General features: G+C 44.5%; 1 protein-coding gene across 1 annotated transcript in view; it reads right to left on the bottom strand.

Annotated features, from left to right (window-relative positions):
- Ankrd13c (ankyrin repeat domain 13C) overlaps positions 1–14172 on the bottom strand; it is a gene marked incomplete in the record, with an annotated part of 66781 nt that overhangs the window by 51797 nt on the left and 812 nt on the right.

Here is a 14172-nt window from a genome sequence, read left to right as displayed (position 1 = left end):
TCTGACCCCAATGCCCTCCGTACTTCTTGCAGTATTTCACTCTAAACTGTACCTTCTATGTACACGTCTCCTATGTGCCATGTAAACCTCCAGGGGACACGTATTTTCTTTATCAACGTGTAGCAAATACTTCACATATCTGTAAAGTATTCAAAAGATCTGACATTCAAGATACAGCCACAGGACAGCTGGGCGTGGCAGCACAGGCCTGTAATGCCAGCACTCAGGAGGAGGCTGAGGCACGACTGCAGTAAGTTTGAGGCCAGCGTGGGCTACACAGTGAGAAAAGCAAAGGAGCGTCTGTGAATAAAGAAATAAAAACTTCAGTATAAAAACCAACCTTTGTAGCATCAACAGTTTTTGGAATTCTGGTAATTAAAATGCAGTAGGTACTAGGTTATGTAAAAACTGCAAACACAAATGTTTCCCTAACTTGGTAACTGCAATTGTTTCAGTGGTTTTTGTTTTTATGGAACTAGGGGTTGAACCAAGGGCCTTAACAACACTGAACTACAACCCTAGCATTGTTTTTTCTTACTTTTTTTTTTTTTTTTGGTTTTTCTCCGGTACCAGGAACCAAACTCACGACCTTGCGCTGTTTTTTCTTACTTTTACTCAGGATCTCTCTAAGTGACTAACGCTGGCTAGTCTGGTTTAGAACTTGTGATCGTCCTGCCTCAGCCTCCCAGCGTTCTGAAATTACAGGCAAGCACTAGCATATGCAGCTGGATTGTTCTTTAACATTTAGATTACATTTATAAAACCACCTCAACTAGAGTTTCCTTGGAGCCATTTTTATCATAGACCCACTGTCTTTAATAATTACAGTGTACTTATGTTGGTGCTAGAAACTAAACCCATGGCCTTGCACATAGCAGGCATACACTCCGAGCTCCAGGTCGCTAATTCTTTTTTATGTTTTGACAAATTAAGTATTTCTATCATCAACTTTGTTCACAACATTCTCATGATGCACTGACATTAAAGTTTATACTCAGACTCATCATTCCTGATACATATTTGGGCTTTCTCTTTCCTCTTGATCAGTCTCAAGTTTCCTGATTTTATTCATTTTTCTTCAAAAAGCAAAATTCTAGCACAGCATGCTGGTACACACACGCATGCGCTCATACCTGAAGGACCCTGGAGGCTGAGGCAGGACTTCAAGGTCAAGGACAGCCTGGAGTAGGAAGAGTTTACAATCAGCCTGGACTGCGCAGCAAGACACCTCAGCTTTCTTGCTTTTTTCTAGCTCAGTAATGCCTGCTTTTTACTTCTTCTTTCTTCTATTGTAAAATTGAACTTGGGTTTCTGCCTCCTTATGGAGGAGTTATCAAGTTAGGGAAACATTTGTGTTAGCAGCTTTTACATAAGCTAATATCTGTTGCATAAAATAAAGTCAAATTGGAAAAGCAAGCATACTATGTTGTTTTCTAATTTCTTAACTTGACAACTAGCTTTTCAGTCTTTTCTGTTAATATGCCCATCATTAATTAACAATTTCTAGTTTATCTGCGTTGTGATTAGAGAACAGACTGGGTGTAACTTCAGGCTTCTGAAACGCCGAGATTTGTTCTATGGCCAAGTCTGATCAGGCTTTGTGAAATTCCCTGCGCCTGGCATGGCATACTAACTACTGGCCAGCTCAGGTGCGGACTCCCAGCGGCACTGGGTCAGCGTGGCTGTGGGTGGGAACGACCAGCTGAGGACTGCTGCCAGCGGCGCAGAGACCAGAGGGCAAGACCGCATGCTGCTGCCGATTCTCCTGGAGACGCCTGCCCTGGCTGGTCTGCCTGACCCACGCGGGGCTGTTCCCATCGGAGGAGGAGCTGGAGTCCTCACTGCCACAGTCGATGGCTGGGGTGCTCTTCGGGTGGGGTGGGGGTACGATTCCTTGTTCCAGTATGGAGCCCTCGGCTGTGGGACAGATCCGTCACCCGCCTCCACCGCTCACCTCTGGACTGCCCCACGCAGAAACCTGATTCGGACTTGCACGCGACACCGCCCTGGGATCCAGGGCCTCGCCGGGCTCTCTGGGTCTCTAGCATGTGGACACATCTCTGGCACTCTTCTACATTTGACTCTGAGTGAATAGTGTAAAATAATCCTATGAACTGTGTCCCGTGTTAAATCCATCCCCTTGCAAACCCTAACTACAGCATTTGGAAAAGTCCTCCGTGTTAGCTACTGTGCACGTTTCCTTGAAATCTCTACATCCAGTTCATCTTTCACACCCTTACCGATTTTTGTGGTATGTGATGGTGGTGGCTTTTGTTACGAAAACGTTAAAATCACCCAGTACGGCTGGGGATTTCTGGGTCTTCTTGTAATTTTAGCGATTTTCCCTTGATACATTTTCAGGCCATGTTACCAAGTCCAAATTTAAAAGCTTTACATTTTCACTATAATGCAGCTACCTTGCCTCAGTTTCTGTGTTTTCTGGTTTTCATACACTGTCCAGTTTCATAATGCCAGTAATCCTCATTCACTAGACTTGGCACTTAACAGTAGAAATTTTGAAACCTACAAAGTAAATACTTCTGACATACAGCTGAGGCTCTGAGGGTCCAGATACCCAATCCAGGGACTGGCGCTGTTTTCTAGGACTCAGAAAGAACTCAAAGGCGTACTCAGTCTGTACAGAGAGTGATTTACTTTCAGTTCATGCTTGGGTCAAGGTGCAGCTCTTCCAAGCTGCAGTCCAAAGAGCAGCAGGTTTATGAGCGCCCCATACCCTGACCTCTATCTTTTTGTCCTTTTAACTCAGGGCAACTCAGAAAGGCCTCTCAGCCCCTTCTTTGGAGTTTGCAAGAGCCAGGGAAGCGAAACGAACTGACACACTGGGCTTGTATCTTTGCTTTTTGGTTTTTCTCCGGTACCGGGAACCGAACTCACGACCTTGCGCTTGCCAGGCAGGCGCTCTTGCTGCTGAGCTAAATCCCCAGCCGCCTGGGCTTGTATCTTTAGTTTCCCCTTCTGCCAGAGGCTGGCGAGCTCCTGCCTCTTGAGGGCTCCAGGGCCTTCAGAGAGCCTGTGCTCTATACCTGCTCCCAAGACCGTCCTAACCACCTGTGCCACCACCGCGGGAGGCAGAAACCCAAGTTCAATTTTACTTCTAATATTCTGTTTCCTACGTTGTGTTACTATCAGTGCACATTTCTATCAAAATATAATTACTCTTTGCACTTTGCAGAATAACTTTTATCTCAAACTCAATTTTATAAGCAAACCTGCCATTCACACTTTACCAAGGACCTGATCTCCTTCTGGTGTGTCTGTGAAATCCCTTTTCCAAACAAGCATCACAGGTGTTACTTCTGCGCCCATGCGTATCGTAGCTGGTTCCTTTCTCTTAGCGCCACACCACTAACTCAAGTACACGAGCTGAGGACGGGATGGGAGTCAGACCCAAGCAGTTTCACACTGAGCCCGAAAATGCTGCTGGGAAAGGCGTGAGTCCCACCTGGTTCCAGATCATTTTCTGAGGAAAACGCCTGGAAAGGAGGTGAGGCAAGGGAGAGACGCAAGCCGGAATGAAAGACGCTTTCGCCGCTAGAATCAGCGTGCTCTTAGCTCAGTGCTAGGCTGCGTGTTCCGTACCACACAGCTCAGTGTGCTTCACCCGGGAGCAACTGTGTCTCCCAAGGGGCCTCGGGCAATGCCGGTCTGAAATGTGGCAGTTTTGAAAGCCGGGCAGTGGGGGTTCCAATGGCATCCAGAAGGCAGAAGCCAGGGATGCTGGTAAACATCAAGTAATATAAAAGACAGTCCCCCACAGCAAAAACAACAAAAGCAGCAGGCTGAAAAACTCTGACACACAGCGAGCTCAATTGTTGCAGCGAAGGAAATCCACATAATAGCACAAGGGAGAGACTAGAAATGCCATGACAACACTGTCGGAGCCCTGGATACAGTCATGCTCAAGGCCGGCTCCCACCCGGCCCTTTTCACTTCGGAGAACTAACAAATACCTTGGGCCAGCTTGTGCTGAATTTCTGTCGTGGCTAACTGTAAGAGGCATTACCAACACAATACAGGAATACCCAGCTTTGCAGGCCACAATTCCCAGGGACTTCTCTTGCTGTTCCTTCCCTCCCGCAGGGCTTCCTGCTCGTTTCTTGGAGCTACGCCCCGGGCCCCTCACACACCAGCCCTGGCGACCACTGAACTACAGGCCCAGCTTCTCCTCTAGCGTTATTTCAACTACTTTCACTCTTCTGTAATACAGAACGGAGGCAGAAGTCAAATTCTATTTGAAGCAAATTGCCACTTTAGAAAAGGCACTTAGAAACCGTATTTATCTCAGAACAGTTGTAACATGGATCATGGGGATTGGTGCTGTGTAACAATGAATTGTAACGAGCACTGGTTCAGAATACACTATGTTTTTCAAATACCTTAACGGTTCTTTTCTATTTATAACTTCAGACTTTCATGAAGCACACCAAGAATTTCATAAATTTGTTTTCATGCTCTTTTTGCTACAGCAGGTCATTAACACAGCCTTCATTATTCTTACAAATGGAAATTTCTGATCATCTAGAGTACTGACACTTCAATTTGCGGTGTCTTTTTTTTTGGACTGGATATATTAATGTTCCTCTGAATGGTACTGATAAATAATTCAGAAGAGAAATTCAATGAAATAAAGTATTTATTCATGGTGATCAAGTAAATTATTCGCTTAAGAAAACTCACTACAGTGCATAAGGCTCAATTCCTTTGTGACTGAGGTCTGACCCGAGGTGACAGGAGCGTCTGCATCTACCTGTGGGACATGTCAGGCTTATTTTCAGTTCTTGAAAACACACTCCAAGGTAATTAGTTTGGGAAGATGCCATGTAATTTTAAGTTGACCTGCATGTTATAAACGTGTTTTATGTCTAAAAAAAAAGAAAACGTTTTGAAATGTAAAAAAAAAAGTCAATAGGCTTTTTCTCCTGTACCTTCACTTTCCTCACTGATTTAATGAGTGGTCGTAACATTTCCTTATACTTATACAATAAATGGCTAACGTTTGAGATGAATTTTTTTTTTGGAAACTCCCTATTAGAACCTATGATTACTGGAGTGAACTTGCCAGAAGTCCAGCATCACCTCCTTTCTGACACATCTCCCTCCCAGGGCTAGTCGTTCCAATTCATCTCCTAAGACAGGATACTTCACGTTTTCAGGAACATCGTGCCGACTGCTCTATTCTGAGACCGTGTTTTCCGGAATGTTACTACCACTTCTACGAATGAAGACCTGACTAGCAGGAACTCCACAGTTTGAAGGTGTTGTAGTAACCACACTGCCACCCTGGCACTCTAACCCACGTTCACTGCTTGCACATTCCATATTCTTCACTAATTCAAAAATATTACCCAGATATAAAGAACCTTTTAAACATCACGTGGACCCCACGAATATGCACAATTTTTATGTATCAGTTTAAAACAAATTTAATTTTAAAATTTAACAAACTTATAGAGAAGAGTAAATGCAAAGCACGACTCTTGATTCCATCTTGGATCAAATAAACAAGAAGGGATACTACGCTGTTTGGAGGAACCTGAATGGGGGCTATTAAGTGACACAATTCTATCAATATTAAGTATTCTGACTGCGATGGTTTACTGCGCTTACACAGGAAAATGTTGCTATGTTTACAGTAAACTGACATGACGTTTTAAACTTACTCTCTAACGTTTCAGAAAATAAATGAAGTAGTTATAGTCAGTCCCCAGTATCCACGGGTGATTGTTTCCAAGAAGTGCCCCCTGCAGACAGGACAACTGAAGGTGGTCAAATCCTTCTCATAAAATGGTTTGGCATCTGCTTATAACCTACACACACCCTCCGATATATTTTAGATCACATCCACGTTACTTACCATAACCTAATAGAAATGCTAAGTAAACAATTATTATACTGATTGTTTAGGGAGTAATGATGAGAAAAAAATCCATACAGATCCAGCACAGGGGCAATAATGTTTGCTGCATATTCACAATCTGTACTTGGTTGAGTCCACAGATGCTAAAACGCAGGCATAGAGGGTGAGAGGGTGTGTGTGCGTGTATGTGTGAGAGAGACGGTGTTAAAAACTGGTAAAGGGTATATATCTCACTGTACTGCTGCAACTTTACTGTGGGTTTAAAATATTTCTAATTGAAAATAAAAATCTGATTATACAGGGTAAAAAGATTACCTTTCCATTACTTTCCCTGAAATACATGAGACCGCTCCCCTTCTGGAACTACCTCTAATTTTAGACCCAGGGAGCGCTCTTCCTGTGGACTTGTCTCACTCTCTAGAAGCGCTCATCCGAGCTCTGCTGCGTGCTAAGACTGCCCCTCAGCTTTCATTTTACTCTGTATACTGTCAGCTCCTTCTCTCCAAAGGCATTTTCTACATTTTTCCACACTGTAAACATATTTCTGCATTTAATTTACATTTTTTAAATCAAGTGACAATATTTTTTAAAACCTTCCACAGGCTCTTCTCAGTGTGGTGCATTTTCGGCACATCATCACGCAACAGAATTAGGGGATGTAGCTCCGCGGCACAAGCGCCTGTCTGGCAAGCGCAAGGTCCTGAGTTCAATTTCCGGTACCCAAAAAAACAGAAACAGATTTAGCGAAGCAAAATATGCTTTGCTTACTGAAAAAATGAAGGTATTATTTGTTAAAGCTTCTGTTTTTGCAGTATTCTTAGCAGCACCTTCATGAAACAAACTCTTGCCCTTGTAATGAATATTTTTACTGAACGCAAGTGGACTACTTATCTCCTGCTCATCCATCTAGTAAAGGTCTAGTAGAAGGGGTCAGGCAGCTCGTGCTGCTTCTCCGCTGACTCGCAGAGCAGGAGCCCTCCTAAGTGACAGCACTTCCCTCGGAGGTTGCATGCCTGTAATCTGGTGCTGTAGTCGGGACAGCTGGCACAGTGAGCAGCTGCTGCACACACGTTAAAGATCTGAGAATGCTGCACAGAACATCCCTGCCCTGAAGGGCCGAGGCAGGAGGATCACTGCGAGTGTGAGGGCAGTCTGCGCTGTGCAGTGCGTTCAAGGCTGCCTGAACCGCACAGGAAGAGCCCGTCCCAAAACAACAGATGAAAGCGTTCATTACAAGAGCCTCTGGACGGGGCCTTTTATTCTGCCTCAACAACTATCTGCCAGGTTAGTGCTCTCTTCTTTCTCTGAAGTAAGTTACCAGAAATATCTTTTTTGCCCACTGCTAATGAGTACGCAGGATACTAAGGAGGCGAAAGGAAGTAGCCTGCGTTCAGGCACACACTTGCCCCGGCCATCTGCTTCCGATGGTGCAGGCGCCCTCCTCCCCCAAGTCAGAGGTAGGCACAGGCACACACCCGCACGCGGCGTGCGCGTGAAACGTGCACGGCTGTCCGCAGACAGGGCTTGCAGCCTGCACGCTTACAGCAGCTTCCTCTCCTGCCCCTCGACTGAACGCTCGCACACCCCGTCCTGACAGGTAAAGTCTGGCTTCTGGGACAGCACACCCATCACTCATCAATGTAATTCCACATGTAATCGCATGCTAGTATTAGAATTTTATTTCACAACATAGTTCACTTGCTTCTAGAATAATCACTGTACCTTATTGTGGAAAGCCAGGACAGGTGTTTGTAAGTCCCGTTATTCCTTTCATCTTACCCAGAAATAAGAGCCATTCATTTTCACTCAATAAATATGACCTGAGCACTACTCTGCACTCGGGCTGGTGCCACACAGGAGGTCTGACCGCTCACAGCTAAAAATAACTTCGACTCATGAAGCCTATACTCAGAAGAAGAATTTAAAGACAACGCCACGAAACAGAGGTGATGAGAAAACGAACAAAAGGTTAGAGCTGAAAATGATCAAGGGAGACAGACTCTTGATACTTCAGTCAGAAAAATCTCCCTACAGAGATGTTTTAAGTGCGATCTAAAAGGTAAAGAGAAGCCAAGAAATCTAAGAATGGAAAGTGTAGCAGACAGAGGCCAGAAATAACCTGGCCTTCAAGGAACTGAAAGAGAGCAATGTGTGAAGACAGAGTAAGGCGAGAGCTGCACAACACGAGGTTAGAGAAGCAGCCAGAGCAGCGGGGGCGGGCGGGGGCCTGGATCCACAGCAAGCAGCAGGCGCCTGCTTCCTAAGGGAGGGAGGTTCAACAGGACCTTAGGAGGAAGCTGCAGGACACAAACGGGCTTTTAGGATCACTCTTTTAACCACAGAGTAGAATGGAGGGAAATATACAGTTGTGAGTCTGACACTGTATTCCAGGGAAAAGACAATTAAAAAAAACTGTTTGGTCCCAAAGTGATGGCAGTGAAGACAAAAGCAGACGGATTTAAAACAATCTGTTAATGCCAAGCATGGTGTCACACGCCTGTAATTACAGCAGTCGGGAGGCTGAGGCAGGAAGATCACCAGAAGTTCAACTCTATTTTATCTCTTTTTTTGGTACCAGGAATGGAACTCAGTACCTTGCACTTGCCAGGCAGGTGCTGTGCAACTGAGCTATATCCCCGGCGATCACCGTAAGTTCAAGGCCAGCCTGGGTTACAATGAGTGCATAGCCAGCCTGAACTACATAACTACAGCCTGTCGCCAAATAAAAGCAACATAAAAATAAAGGACTTGGCAGCCAGGCAGAAGGAAATGAGGTGGTAAAAAACAAAAACAAAACAAAAAACTCCATTAGGTTTAATTTTTAAATCCGATAGTCTCCAGTAGAGATGAATTATAAAACATGGAACACAAAGCAAAAGTCTAGTCCAGAGGTATACATCTGGTGGTAAACAAAGATCCTTAAAATCAAACCAACCACGGATATCTAGTTTTGTTCTAACAGCATTAAAGCTGGTAACAGAAAAGTAGTATACTCTCAACTGTAAAGGAAAAAACACAAGGAACAACCATTTCTGCCAGGTAGATGCAGAGACTTGGGAGGGAAACTATTTTTATATAATGTGTGCTTTTATAACAGGAGAAAAACCCAGCCCTGCAGGGTTCCTCGCCCGCGTTTCTGCGATCCCCGAGGAGTACTGGAACACATCTCCTCAGCTGCCCCTGGCACTCCCAAAGACACGTTGTCAGGGTTTTCCAGCATGGGGATATAATTTGTCCAGAAAGTTAAGGAGAACCCACCAGAGACCGCACAGAGCACTCAGGTGAAGAAACAGGGTGTTTGTGCTTCTAGACAATTACTGCTTTATTAAATCGTCCAGGAACGCCCAGAAAAAAGGGCACTCACATCAGTTCATACTGAAGTTCCAAATACAACTTTCCACAAATCCACATTACTGCTCACATTATCAAAAGGTGAGTGAGCCACAAATGACTCTGAGTCCAACAATCCAACCTCTCTTTACAGGGAAAAATATAAGCAGAGCAGGGTACAGCAGCACACACCTGTAATCCCAGCACACGGGAGGCTGAGGGAGGAGGACTGCTATAAATTCAAGGCCAGCCTGAACTACACAGTGAGACACTGTCTCAAAAAACCTAAAAAAAAAAAAAATACATAATAAATAAATTTATAAATATGTGTATGTGTGTATAAAATCAGAAAAACCTACTACAGAAGATGGTCAAATGTTATGCTAGGCTAAAGCCACAGGAGGGTCAGCATCTGCATCACTAGAGGGATTCGCCCGACTGACCACGGCCATCAGGAAACTGCAGCTTGGTCACCGCCAGCTCTCTGGGTCCTCAGTCTGCTGCTGAAGCCAGCTCACCAGCTGTCTTTCTTCAACCAGCTGTGCAGCGGATTGGCTGCACACAGGATACTAAAAACTATCATTGCAGTCCACGTCTCACATTTCTAAATCTCAAACTGGACATTTTCATTTTTAGTTAACAAAGCTGAATGTTTCTGACAAATAAGTAGAAGCATTAAGACCATGCTTTAAAGTACGCAAAGCATCTAGGGCCGGGACCTCAGGGGCAGCGCTATGCGTGCAGGCCCCACTATACCCTCACACCTTGTCTCACTCAGTGCATCAAAAACCCTGCGAGAAAAATATCCCTGCTTTACAGGTGGAAAAAATAAAGAAGTTATTTCCCAAAACTACACTATCTAGAAAAAGGGACAATTGTGGCTCTAAAGTCTATACTCTTTTTCTATACCATTGGTGTTCAAACACCGCGTTTCAGGATCCCCATATACTTTATACCTTTTTTGAGAGAGGATCCTACCACGTAGCCCAAGCAGACATCGCACTTGCAGGATCCTCCTGCCTCAGCCTCCTGACTATTGGGCGTGCACCACTATGCTCAGCTTCCTGCACACACTTAAGGATTTGGACAATCCCAACACCTTTTATATGGATACATGTATTTATATGTATCCTAATTAGATGAATTTTAAATTTCATGTAGTAAAGATTTATTTAAGAAACAATAAGCCCATTATGGGTTCATGTAAAAAAATCTTATTTCACCCTAGTTAGAATGACTATTATCAAAAAACAGACAAAAACTAACAAATGCTGGTAAGCGCAGAGAAAGGGTGATTCTTACACACTGCTGCTAGGAATGTTGCAAATACAATCGTTATGTAAAGCAATAGAGATTCCTCAAAAACTGAAAACAGAAGTACCATGTGACCCAACAATCCCTCTACGGGGTATAATATATTAAAGGGAAATAAAATCACTTATCAAAGAGACTGCATATCCACACTTACTGCAGCGCCATTTGGAAGAAAAGACATGGAATCAACTAAGATGTGCACTGACAGATGAATGGATTTTAAAACTGATACATACATACATATACATTCATACACACGTGTGAGAGCATGCATGTGGCAGAATTCAAGCAGCCACAGAAAGATAAAATCCTGCCGTTTGTGGCAACATAGATGCAACTTGAGGAAAATAAACCAGGAAGAGAAGGTCAAATACTGCCTGCTCTCATTCACTGGTGGAAGCTAAAAAAGTTGCTTATCTAGGCGTGGTGGCACAGGCCTATTATCCCAGCCCTTGGGAGGCTGAAGCAGAAGAACTGCCACAAGTTCAGGGCCAGCCTGAGCTACATAGTGAGTTCAAGGCCAGCCTGAACTACACAGTGGGACTCTGCCTCAAAAAACCAAAAAGAAAAGAGCCAATTACACAGCAGAGCAGAATAATGGCCAATATAGGAAATGAGGTTTTATTCACTCATTTAACACACCTGTTTATTTTCCATGTTTCAAAGATCACTTAAAACACTTTATAAACCAGTGGTACATCCCTATAATCCCAGTCCTCAGGAGGCTGAGACAGGAGGATCACTGCATTCTAGGTCAGCCTAGGCTACAGAGTGAGTTCAAGGCCAGCCTGAACTACACAGCGAGATTCTGTCTCAAAACATCAAGTCATACACCATATGGATATAGAAGTTGGCGATGTTAACGTTTAACCTGAAGACCAGGGCTATGACAGCTTTTGTCAAATATCCAAAGGGTTAGGGTGTGCATGGGATCAAGTAGCCCATTTCTCTGTGATATGCAGAGAAAACAAGCAAGTGATCTGAGTTCAACAGAAACACTCGGAGAGCTGCCCAATGCCAGGATCTCCACATAAGCCTGTCTTAATTATTAAACGTGGCTATGTTAAAGAACTGTGTGTGCTACGAATCAAAACACACTCATTATTAGAACTGACTTCCTTGCAAGACGGTGTGGGTTTCAACGGACAGAAGTATTTATAAGGCTAGTCCTAGGCTTAGGAGTCCCAGCTATTGGTTTCACTGCTAGCTTTGCACCTTATACTAAGTGTGTAACTTTAGAGTTTCCCTGGCTCTCTGGGGTTCACCATTCTCATCTTAAAAACAAGGATAAATCTATCTCCTTTCAGGGTTGCTATGGGGATTAAACGTGATAATGCACACACAGCGCAGGGCTGACAAAACAGATTGCGGCTGTGATGGTCACAGTAACAACGCTCTCACCATCACCTGCTGTGGAAACAATCGACTGAAAATGCAGAATCACACAAAGTGTAATACACTTGCCCACTCTGCTGCACACCTGCGTGAGTGTATGACCCTGCACGTGCCTGTCATGCTCTAGCAACCCAAGATAACACACAGCTTGTTTTTGTGGGGGCAATTCAAAAGGTACTTATCTTTTACAATTTGAAAGAAAGAATATCCTTAAAGTCTAAGTAAAGCATCTCAATTAGTAAAATATCAACAGCAAAAGTAGTAATTCAACAATGTAACAGGCAAAGCACATCACAGGAGGAAAAAAGACAGAAAAGCAGCTGCACAGTAAAAGGAAGCAGTTCTTCCTGGACTAGAGGGCTGTGGGGAAGAGGGCCACCGTTCTCCTCACAGGGCAGGGCTTCACCCGTGGCATTCATCAGAAGTAACAGGAAAAAAATGGGGAAACAAAAACACTTCCTGTGGAAGCTGAACTTCAGCAGCCTCAGGGCGAGAGTGTAAAAGGTCCTTTTAACAATGTCTTCCTAACTGCTGGACCAAAGGACTTGGAGGCCCAACAAGCCACCAATTCAGCGCCTTTGGTGAGTGCTGCAGCTCCCCTATTAAAGGAGTTATCTCTCAAAACGAACTTGCTGTGTTTTCTGAGGTATTTCAAGGTAATGTAATTAAACTTGCAGGGTGGCAATGGCCAGCCGGAAGAGTGGCACAAACCTGTAATCCCAGCACTCTGGGAGCCCTAGAAAGAGGGTCTCAAATTTGAGCCTGGCCTGAGCAAGTTAGCAATTTCGGGAGACTGTCTCAGAGATAAAACAAAAACCACCTTTCTTGCTGAGGATGGTAGTGGCGTGTCTGTAATCCCAGCACTCAGGAGGCTGAGGCAAGAGGCTCCCCGCAAGTTCCAGGCCAGCCTGAGCTATACAACAAGACCCTGTCTCACAAAACAACAAAAAAAAGTTCAAAATTTTAGAAGTTTTAAAAAGGGGTGCGGAAGTAGCTCAGTGCGAAGGTACTGAGTCCAATTCCTGCAAAAAAAAAAAAAAAATTTAAAAGGAAATTCCATAAATAAAAAGTGCAGTTTATATGAAGACCAAATCTGAAAAACATCCTAGTAATTGACTAATAAGGGGGGAGGGGGGGCCGCCAGCTTTGACCACTGCTTCCCTAAAGGTTAGAATACAACTCTCATCAGCAAGCAACACTGCATTTGTTACAATAGTAAAAGGATAAATGTAGGAAACTCGGGACAGCTAGATGGTGATTTATGGTAAATGGTAGGTCATGATATTTCAATTACAATGCTGTAAGTTCAGAAAACAAGTGTAGTTGTTTGAGAACCACACAACACAAAACGTACTTTTCTAATTTCAGTTTTTATCCTAATTTTAGAGAAGGAGCCTAGAACCCAGCAGAATTATGAGTAAAAAACTGAGCATATTCTGAATACAGAAACTGTCATGCTAAGTTAAAAGCAGCGCTCTCAACAATATTTGAGCGCAGCTTGAAATAACAGCCTGCTTAATAAAAGTTAAAGAACACGTTAGCTTTCATTACCGAATCTGCCGCTTACAGCCCTGGGTTCGATCCCACAAGACGAAAAATGGAAACAAAGTTACCGCTGCTTAAAAAAATCAACTCAATCACATTATTCTTTGAACTAAAGAAACGGAAAACACTCAGCTGATAAGATACGGCAAGTGAGTCCTTCAGCAACCAACACCGGACACCTGCCCACACAGGCTATGATGAAGTTACCGTGAAAAATCACAACACTGCCGTTAGTCATCAAGATGGGATGACCGGCAGCTACCTAGGTAAGACAGGCGGACAAAACAGCTACTGCGAGGTGGTTTTAATTACTCTAGGTCTCAAACGCCAACCAATTTCTACTGCGCGGCTTTCAGGAATCCGAAGGTTCTAAGTTTCCTAACAGCGGACACACAAGGCGGCCAACACCTGATGACAGGCAGAAATCACGGCCAGGTGCGGTCACGCGGGGATCTGCTCCTGGGGAAAGGCAGGCGGGAATTGACGTGTTCAAAATAAAGATCCCAAGCGGGGAGACGGAGAGAAAGGGCCATAAACCAAGGAAGAAGGGCAGGTTGGATGAGGCAAGCTACAAAGCGCCGGCAGCGGAGACGCCGTGCTCGGGAGGCCGGGCTCGAAGGCGAACGCCACGGCTCCCCGCGGGCAACTTCGCAGCGCCCGGGGTCGCGCCTTCCTCCAGCGCCCGCGGGGAGCCGCCCCCGAGCGCCGGC

The sequence above is a fragment of the Chinchilla lanigera genome, unplaced genomic scaffold (assembly GCF_000276665.1).
Source record: "Chinchilla lanigera isolate Chin_1 unplaced genomic scaffold, ChiLan1.0 scaffold00022, whole genome shotgun sequence".
NCBI lineage: Eukaryota > Metazoa > Chordata > Mammalia > Rodentia > Chinchillidae > Chinchilla > Chinchilla lanigera.
The sequence above is the reverse complement of the archived record's forward strand: the minus strand, read 5'-3'. Positions and strand labels throughout refer to the sequence as shown.